This window comes from Pseudophryne corroboree, chromosome 11 (genome assembly GCF_028390025.1).
Source record: "Pseudophryne corroboree isolate aPseCor3 chromosome 11, aPseCor3.hap2, whole genome shotgun sequence".
NCBI classification, from domain to species: Eukaryota; Metazoa; Chordata; class Amphibia; order Anura; family Myobatrachidae; genus Pseudophryne; species Pseudophryne corroboree.
This window is the reverse complement of record NC_086454.1, coordinates 341,580,692-341,590,958: the sequence shown is the minus strand read 5'-3', so window position 1 is coordinate 341,590,958 and position 10,267 is coordinate 341,580,692.

Here is a 10,267-nt window from a genome sequence, read left to right as displayed (position 1 = left end):
TTGTATATACCAGTGACCTAACCGTGGTTTTTTTTTCTTTCTTTATACATACATACTAGTTACGAGTATACTATCTCTTTATCAACCAGTCTATATATTAGCAGCAGACACAGTACAGTGCGGTAGTTCACGGCTGTGGCTACCTCTGTGTCGGCACTCGGCAGCCCGTCCATAATTGTATACTAGTATCCAATCCATCCATCTGCATTGTTTACCTGAGGTGCCTTTTAGTTGTGCCTATTAAAATATGGAGAACAAAAATGTTGAGGTTCCAAAATTAGGGAAAGATCAAGATCCACTTCCACCTCGTGCTGAAGCTGCTGCCACTAGTCATGGCCGAGACGATGAAATGCCAGCAACGTCGTCTGCCAAGGCCGATGCCCAATGGCATAGTACAGAGCATGTCAAAACCAAAACACCAAATATCAGTAAAAAAAGGACTCCAAAACCTAAAATAAAATTGTCGGAGGAGAAGCGTAAACTTGCCAATATGCCATTTACCACACGGAGTGGCAAGGAACGGCTGAGGCCCTGGCCTATGTTCATGGCTAGTGGTTCAGCTTCACATGAGGATGGAAGCACTCAGCCTCTCGCTAGAAAACTGAAAAGACTCAAGCTGGCAAAAGCACCGCAAAGAACTGTGCGTTCTTTGAAATCCCAAATCCACAAGGAGAGTCCAATTGTGTCGGTTGCGATGCCTGACCTTCCCAACACTGGACGTGAAGAGCATGCGCCTTCCACCATTTGCACGCCCCCTGCAAGTGCTGGAAGGAGCACCCGCAGTCCAGTTCCTGATAGTCAGATTGAAGATGTCAGTGTTGAAGTACACCAGGATGAGGAGGATATGGGTGTTGCTGGCGCTGGGGAGGAAATTGACCAGGAGGATTCTGATGGTGAGGTGGTTTGTTTAAGTCAGGCACCCGGGGAGACACCTGTTGTCCGTGGGAGGAATATGGCCGTTGACATGCCAGGTGAAAATACCAAAAAAATCAGCTCTTCGGTGTGGAGGTATTTCACCAGAAATGCGGACAACAGGTGTCAAGCCGTGTGTTCCCTTTGTCAAGCTGTAATAAGTAGGGGTAAGGACGTTAACCACCTCGGAACATCCTCCCTTATACGTCACCTGCAGCGCATTCATAATAAGTCAGTGACAAGTTCAAAAACTTTGGGTGACAGCGGAAGCAGTCCACTGACCAGTAAATCCCTTCCTCTTGTAACCAAGCTCACGCAAACCACCCCACCAACTCCCTCAGTGTCAATTTCCTCCTTCCCCAGGAATGCCAATAGTCCTGCAGGCCATGTCACTGGCAAGTCTGACGAGTCCTCTCCTGCCTGGGATTCCTCCGATGCATCCTTGCGTGTAACGCCTACTGCTGCTGGCGCTGCTGTTGTTGCCGCTGGGAGTCGATGGTCATCCCAGAGGGGAAGTCGTAAGCCCACTTGTACTACTTCCAGTAAGCAATTGACTGTTCAACAGTCCTTTGCGAGGAAGATGAAATATCACAGCAGTCATCCTACTGCAAAGCGGATAACTGAGTCCTTGACAACTATGTTGGTGTTAGACGTGCGTCCGGTATCCGCCGTTAGTTCACAGGGAACTAGACAATTTATTGAGGCAGTGTGCCCCCGTTACCAAATACCATCTAGGTTCCACTTCTCTAGGCAGGCGATACCGAGAATGTACACGGACGTCAGAAAAAGACTCACCAGTCTCCTAAAAAATGCAGTTGTACCCAATGTCCACTTAACCACGGACATGTGGACAAGTGGAGCAGGGCAGGGTCAGGACTATATGACTGTGACAGCCCACTGGGTAGATGTATGGACTCCCGCCGCAAGAACAGCAGCGGCGGCACCAGTAGCAGCATCTCGCAAACGCCAACTCTTTCCTAGGCAGGCTACGCTTTGTATCACCGCTTTCCAGAATACGCACACAGCTGAAAACCTCTTACGGCAACTGAGGAAGATCATCGCGGAATGGCTTACCCCAATTGGACTCTCCTGTGGATTTGTGGCATCGGACAACGCCAGCAATATTGTGTGTGCATTAAATATGGGCAAATTCCAGCACGTCCCATGTTTTGCACATACCTTGAATTTGGTGGTGCAGAATTTTTTTAAAAACGACAGGGGCGTGCAAGAGATGCTGTCGGTGGCCAGAAAAATTGCGGGACACTTTCGGCGTACAGGCACCACGTACAGAAGACTGGAGCACCACCAAAAACTACTGAACCTGCCCTGCCATCATCTGAAGCAAGAAGTGGTAACGAGGTGGAATTCAACCCTCTATATGCTTCAGAGGTTGGAGGAGCAGCAAAAGGCCATTCAAGCCTATACAATTGAGCACGATATAGGAGATGGAATGCACCTGTCTCAAGTGCAGTGGAGAATGATTTCAACGTTGTGCAAGGTTCTGATGCCCTTTGAACTTGCCACACGTGAAGTCAGTTCAGACACTGCCAGCCTGAGTCAGGTCATTCCCCTCATCAGGCTTTTGCAGAAGAAGCTGGAGGCATTGAAGAAGGAGCTAAAAGGGAGCGATTCCGCTAGGCATGTGGGACTTGTGGATGCAGCCCTTAATTCGCTTAACAAGGATTCACGGTTGGTCAATCTGTTGAAATCAGAGCACTATATTTTGGCCACCGTGCTCGATCCTAGATTTAAAGCCTACCTTGGATCTCTCTTTCCGGCAGACACAGGTCTGCTGGGGTTGAAAGACCTGCTGGTGACAAAATTGTCAAGTCAAGCGGAACGCGACCTGTCAACATCTCCTCCTTCACATTCTCCCGCAACTGGGGGTGCGAGGAAAAGGCTCAGAATTCCGAGCCCACCCGCTGGCGGTGATGCAGGGCAGTCTGGAGCGACTGCTGATGCTGACATCTGGTCCGGACTGAAGGACCTGACAACGATTACGGACATGTCGTCTACTGTCACTGCATATGATTCTCTCAACATTGATAGAATGGTGGAGGATTATATGAGTGACCGCATCCAAGTAGGCACGTCACACAGTCCGTACTTATACTGGCAGGAAAAAGAGGCAATTTGGAGGCCCTTGCACAAACTGGCTTTATTCTACCTAAGTTGCCCTCCCACAAGTGTGTACTCCGAAAGAGTGTTTAGTGCCGCCGCTCACCTTGTCAGCAATCGGCGTACGAGGTTACATCCAGAAAATGTGGAGAAGATGATGTTCATTAAAATGAATTATAATCAATTCCTCCGCGGAGACATTGACCAGCAGCAATTGCCTCCACAAAGTACACAGGGAGCTGAGATGGTGGATTCCAGTGGGGACGAATTGATAATCTGTGAGGAGGGGGATGTACACGGTGATATATCGGAGGGTGAAGATGAGGTGGACATCTTGCCTCTGTAGAGCCAGTTTGTGCAAGGAGAGATTAATTGCTTCTTTTTTGGGGGGGGTCCAAACCAACCCGTCATATCAGTCACAGTCGTGTGGCAGACCCTGTCACTGAAATGATGGGTTGGTTAAAGTGTGCATGTCCTGTTTTGTTTATACAACATAAGGGTGGGTGGGAGGGCCCAAGGATAATTCCATCTTGCACCTCTTTTTTCTTTTCTTTTTCTTTGCATCATGTGCTGATTGGGGAGGGTTTTTTGGAAGGGACATCCTGCGTGACACTGCAGTGCCACTCCTAAATGGGCCCGGTGTTTGTGTCGGCCACTAGGGTCGCTAATCTTACTCACACAGTCAGCTACCTCATTGCGCCTCTTTTTTTCTTTGCGTCATGTGCTGTTTGGGGAGGGTTTTTTGGAAGGGACATCCTGCGTGACACTGCAGTGCCACTCCTAGATGGGCCCGGTGTTTGTGTCGGCCACTAGGGTCGCTAATCTTACTCACACAGCTACCTCATTGCGCCTCTTTTTTTCTTTGCGTCATGTGCTGTTTGGGGAGGGTTTTTTGGAAGGGACATCCTGCGTGACACTGCAGTGCCACTCCTAGATGGGCCCGGTGTTTGTGTCGGCCACTAGGGTCGCTAATCTTACTCACACAGTCAGCTACCTCATTGCGCCTCTTTTTTTCTTTGCGTCATGTGCTGTTTGGGGAGGGTTTTTTGGAAGGGCCATCCTGCGTGACACTGCAGTGCCACTCCTAGATGGGCCCGGTGTTTGTGTCGGCCACTATGGTCGCTAATCTTACTCACACAGTCAGCTACCTCATTGCGCCTCTTTTTTTCTTTGCGTCATGTGCTGTTTGGGGAGGGTTTTTTGGAAGGGCCATCCTGCGTGACACTGCAGTGCCACTCCTAGATGGGCCCGGTGTTTGTGTCGGCCACTAGGGTCGCTAATCTTACTCACACAGCTACCTCATTGCGCCTCTTTTTTTCTTTGCGTCATGTGCTGTTTGGGGAGGGTTTTTTGGAAGGGACATCCTGCGTGACACTGCAGTGCCACTCCTAGATGGGCCCGGTGTTTGTGTCGGCCACTAGGGTCGCTTATCTTACTCACACAGCGACCTCAGTGCAAATTTTAGGACTAAAAATAATATTGTGAGGTGTGAGGTATTCAGAATAGACTGAAAATGAGTGTAAATTATGGTTTTTGAGGTTAATAATACTTTGGGATCAAAATGACCCCCAAATTCTATGATTTAAGCTGTTTTTTAGTGTTTTTGGAAAAAAACACCCGAATCCAAAACACACCCGAATCCGACAAAAATAATTCGGTGAGGTTTTGCCAAAACGCGTTCGAACCCAAAACACGGCCGCGGAACCGAACCCAAAACCAAAACACAAAACCCGAAAAATTTCAGGCGCTCATCTCTAGAGACTGGGGAGCACTGCAGTGCCAGTTATAGGTTATAGCAGGAGCCAGGAGTACAAGACAGTCACATACCATATCTGTGTGCACTGCTCAGCCCAGTGTGCTGCATCATCTATGTATATATTATATATCTGACTGTGCTCAGCTCACACAGCTTATAATTGTGGGGGAGACTGGGGAGCACTGCAGTGCCAGTTATAGGTTATAGCAGGAGCCAGGAGTACATATTATATTAAAATTAAACAGTGCACACTTTTGCTGCAGGAGTGCCACTGCCAGTGTGACTGACCAGTGACCTGACCACACTGACCACCAGTATAGTTAGTAGTATACTATATTGTGATTGCCTGAAAAAGTTAAACACTCGTCGTGTGACTTCACTTGTGTGGTGTTTTTTTTTTTATTCTATAAAAAACTCATTCTGCTGACAGACAGTGTCCAGCAGGTCCGTCATTATATAATATATATACCTGTCCGGCTGCAGTAGTGATATATATATATTTTTTATATCATTATTTATCATCCAGTCGCAGCAGACACAGTACGGTAGTTCACGGCTGTAGCTACCTCTGTGTCGGCACTCGGCAGTCCATCCATAATTGTATACCACCTACCCGTGGTTTTTTTTTTTTTCTTCTTTATACATACATACTACTACATCTCTTTATCAACCAGTCTATATTAGCAGCAGACACAGTACAGTACGGTAGTTCACGGCTGTGGCTACCTCTGTGTCGGCACTCGGCAGTCCGTCCATAATTGTATACCACCTAACCGTGGTTTTTTTTTCTTTCTTCTTTATACATACATACTACGACATCTCTTTATCAACCAGTCTATATTAGCAGCAGACACAGTACAGTACGGTAGTTCACGGCTGTGGCTACCTCTGTGTCGGCACTCGGCAGTCCGTCCATAATTGTATACCACCTAACCGTGGTTTTTTTTTCTTTCTTCTTCATACATACATACTACGACATCTCTTTATCAACCAGTCTATATTAGCAGCAGACACAGTACAGTACGGTAGTTCACGGCTGTGGCTACCTCTGTGTCGGCACTCGGCAGTCCGTCCATAATTGTATACCACCTAACCGTGGTTTTTTTTTCTTTCTTCTTCATACATACATACTACGACATCTCTTTATCAACCAGTCTATATTAGCAGCAGACACAGTACAGTACGGTAGTTCACGGCTGTGGCTACCTCTGTGTCGGCACTCGGCAGTCCGTCCATAATTGTATACCACCTAACCGTGGTTTTTTTTTCTTTCTTCTTTATACATACATACTACGACATCTCTTTATCAACCAGTCTATATTAGCAGCAGACACAGTACAGTACGGTAGTTCACGGCTGTGGCTACCTCTGTGTCGGCACTCGGCAGTCCATCCATAATTGTATACCACCTACCCGTGGTTTTTTTTTTCTTTCTTCTTTATACATACTACATCTCATTATCATCCAGTCTATATTAGCAGCAGACACAGTACAGTACGGTAGTCCACGGCTGTAGCTATCTCTGTGTCGGCACTCGGCAGTCCATCCATAATTGTATACCACCTACCCGTGTTTTTTCTTTTCTTTCTTCTTTATACATACTACATCTCATTATCAACCAGTCTATATTAGCAGCAGACACAGTACGGTAGTTCACGGCTGTAGCTACCTCTGTGTCGGCACTCGGCAGTCCATCCATAATTGTATACCACCTACCCGTGGTTTTTTTTTCTTTCTTCTTTATACATACTACATCTCATTATCATCCAGTCTATATTAGCAGCAGACACAGTACAGTACGGTAGTCCTCGCTTATCTTACTCACACAGCTACCTCATTGCGCCTCTTTTTTTCTTTGCGTCATGTGCTGTTTGGGGAGGGTTTTTTGGAAGGGACATCCTGCGTGACACTGCAGTGCCACTCCTAGATGGGCCCGGTGTTTGTGTCGGCCACTAGGGTCGCTTAGCTTACTCACACAGCTACCTCATTGCGCCTCTTTTTTTCTTTGCGTCATGTGCTGTTTGGGGAGTGTTTTTTGGAAGGGCCATCCTGCGTGACACTGCAGTGCCACTCCTAGATGGGCCAGGTGTTTGTGTCGGCCACTTGGGTCGCTTAGCTTAGCCATCCAGCGACCTCGGTGCAAATTTTAGGACTAAAAATAATATTGTGAGGTGTGAGGTATTCAGAATAGACTGAAAATGAGTGGAAATTATGGTTTTTGAGGTTAATAATACTTTGGGATCAAAATGACCCCCAAATTCTATGATTTAAGCTGTTTTTTAGGGTTTTTTGAAAAAAACACCCGAATCCAAAACACACCCGAATCCGACAAAAAAAATTCGGTGAGGTTTTGCCAAAACGCGGTCGAACCCAAAACACGGCCGCGGAACCGAACCCAAAACCAAAACACAAAACCCGAAAAATTTCAGGCGCTCATCTCTAATTTGCCAGAGAACACCAAGATTGGCAAATTCGCCACTGGCGCCCTGTGCTCTTCACAGATGAAAGCAGGTTCTCACTGAGCACATGTGACAGACGTGACAGAGTCTGGAGATGCCAAGGAGAACGTTCTGCTGCCTGCAACATCCTCCAGCATGACCGGTTTGGAAGTGGGTCAGTAATGGTGTGGGGTGGTATTTCTTTGGGGGGCCGCACAGCCCTCCATGTGCTCGCCAGAGTTAGCCTGACTGCCATTAGGTACCGAGATGAGATCCTCAGACCCCTTGTGAGACCAAATGCTGGTGCGGTTGGCCCTGGGTTCCTCCTAATGCAAGACAATGCTAGACCTCATGTGGCTGGAGTGTGTCAGCAGTTCCTGCAAGACGAAGGCATTGATACTATGGACTGGCCCGCCCATTCCCCAGACCTGAATCCAATTGAGCACATCTGGGACATCATGTCTCGCTCCATTCACCAACGCCACGTTGCACCACAGACTGTCCAGGAGTTGGCGGATGATTTAGTCCAGGTATGGGAGGAGATCCCTCAGGAGACCATCCTCCACCTCATCAGGAGCATGCCCAGGCGTTGTAGGGAGGTCATACAGACACGTGGAAGCCACACACACTACTGAGCCTCATTTTGACTTGTTTTACGGACATTTCATCAAAGTTGGATCAGCCTGTAGTTTGTTTTTCCACTTTAATTTTGAGTGTAACTCCAAATCCAGACCTCCATGGGTTAATAAATTTGATTTCCATTGATAATTTTTGTGTGATTTTGTTGTCAGCACATTCAACTATGTAAAGAACAAAGTATTTAATAAGAATATTTCATTCATTCAGATCTAGGATGTGTTATTTTAGTGTTCCCTTTATTTTTTTGAGCAGCGTTTATAGTTTGATTGACTCTTTGTAGTTCTGTTGGAAGTATACCGCACACACTACTAAAGACCAGTAGAATTTCATCTCAGTAACACGTTGATAACAGTCATTTATAATAACCAATCGAATTGTCTTTGTAAAAGTTCCTCCCCTTTCAGTTTTCCAATAGGTGTCCCCATAGTAAAGTAGCTATTCTACTCTGCTGTAGGTCCGGTATGTGCTAAACGCCACCATGGAACTCACTGCGCATGTCCGGCTCTGAAACAGAGCACGCGCACTTCATTTCATTTGTTCGAAATGTGATAAAACGACCAAAAAGGTAGAGCGATAATGATCACATTTTTGGGCTTTTATCGCAATCACATTTTCTATAAAAAAAAAAAAGACACAACATTTTTTAAAAAGTCATGAAAAACACACGATAAGTGACGAAAAAATGTTGAAACATCACATTTTTGAAACATAGGCTCCATTAAGAGGAAAGTCCAGAAGCAGGACATTGTGTCCCACCTGGAGAGGGTCCTGTTGGGAGGTCTGGACTTGTCACTGGCTGATACACTGTACAGCTTTCATGTCTATATCAGGGTATGTAGATACAAAGCCTTTCTTACATTGGGTGTAGTATGTAATGCTGGCGGTCGGGCTCCCGGCGGCCAGCATACCAGCGCCGGAATTCCGACCGCCGGCATACCGACAGCTGGGCGAGCGCAACTGAGCCCCTTGCGGGCTCGCTGTGCTCGCCAAGCTGCGGGCACGGTGGTGCGCTATGCGCACCACGCTATTTATTCTCCCTCCAGGGGGGTCGTGGACCCCCAAGAGGCAGAAAAGCTGTCGGTATGCCGGCGGTCGGGATTCTGGCGCCGGTATGCTGGTCGTCGGGAGCCCGGCCGCCGGCAAACTGAAGACCACCCCTTACATTGTATCAGGGTATAGAGCAATCCCCCTTTCAGACATCAGACCCAGGAAACTGACAGATATAGAATGCCGGCAAATTCCTGGGTCTGAGCTCCGTGACTCTGGTCAGGAGAAAGGTCGGGGACCTGGGACTGACTTGCATGCATTCACACATACCAAAATCCCGGGTGGATGGCCATTCATGTGCATAAACCCGGGATTTTGATGCATGTGTGAAAGCTAAATAAGGGGGTAATTCAGACCTGATCGCTAGGCTGCATTTCCTACAGCGGGCAAACAGGTCTAAACTGCGCATGCGTATGCACCGCAATGCGCAGGCGCGTCGCACAGGTACAGAGCAGATCGCCGCTCAGCGATGGGTTTGTTCGAAGGATGCATTTGCACGGGTGTCTGCAAAGAGACTGACAGGAAGAGGGCATTTGTGGGCGGCAACTGACCATTTTCAGGGAGTGGTTGGAAAAATGCAGGCGTGTCCAGGTGTTTGCAGGGCGGGTGTCTGACGTCAATTCCGGTCCCGGACAGGCTGAAGTGATCGCAGCGGCTGAGTAAGTTCTGGGCTGCGCAGAGACTGCACAAGATCTGATCGCACAGCTCGGCTACTCATGCGTTCGCATACTTACAAAGTGAAAATACACTCCCCTATGGGAGGCAACTATGCGAGTACAGGACTGCAAAAAAACCCTAGCGAGCAAACAGGTCTGAATTAGCCCCTAAGTGTAGCTACAGGATCTGCACTTACAGTCTCTCCTGCTGGGTACATGGCCGGGAGATACTGTACAACCCTCAGCCACGGGCAAAAGCAGGATTTCTACAGGGGGTTCCCAAATGTATGCATGGGGAAATCTATGTAACAGTTCCGTGGTGGGAACCTATTCTGTAATTGTCATATGAGGATAGCGATGTCAGATATCATACTTGCCTACTTTTCATTGGCGTTTCTATAATGGGTGCAACGCACACATTGCACCCATATTTTAATACTTACTTCTTCAGAGTCCAGCACTGGGCACTGCAGCAGCATCAAAAATCTCCTCTAAAATGGCCGCTGCGCAGTGCGCACGCACAGTAGTGAATTTGGTCTCCAGAACATGGCGGGCACAATGTTTCTGGAAACCTGTGCATGATGCCGTAGACTACTGCACCGTGCAGTGGTGGGGGCCCACCCAGAGTCTGCACAGGGGCCCCTCCTCTGTTAAAACGTCCCTGCTACTTTTGAAAGCTACAATCAGGGAGATTACAGTAG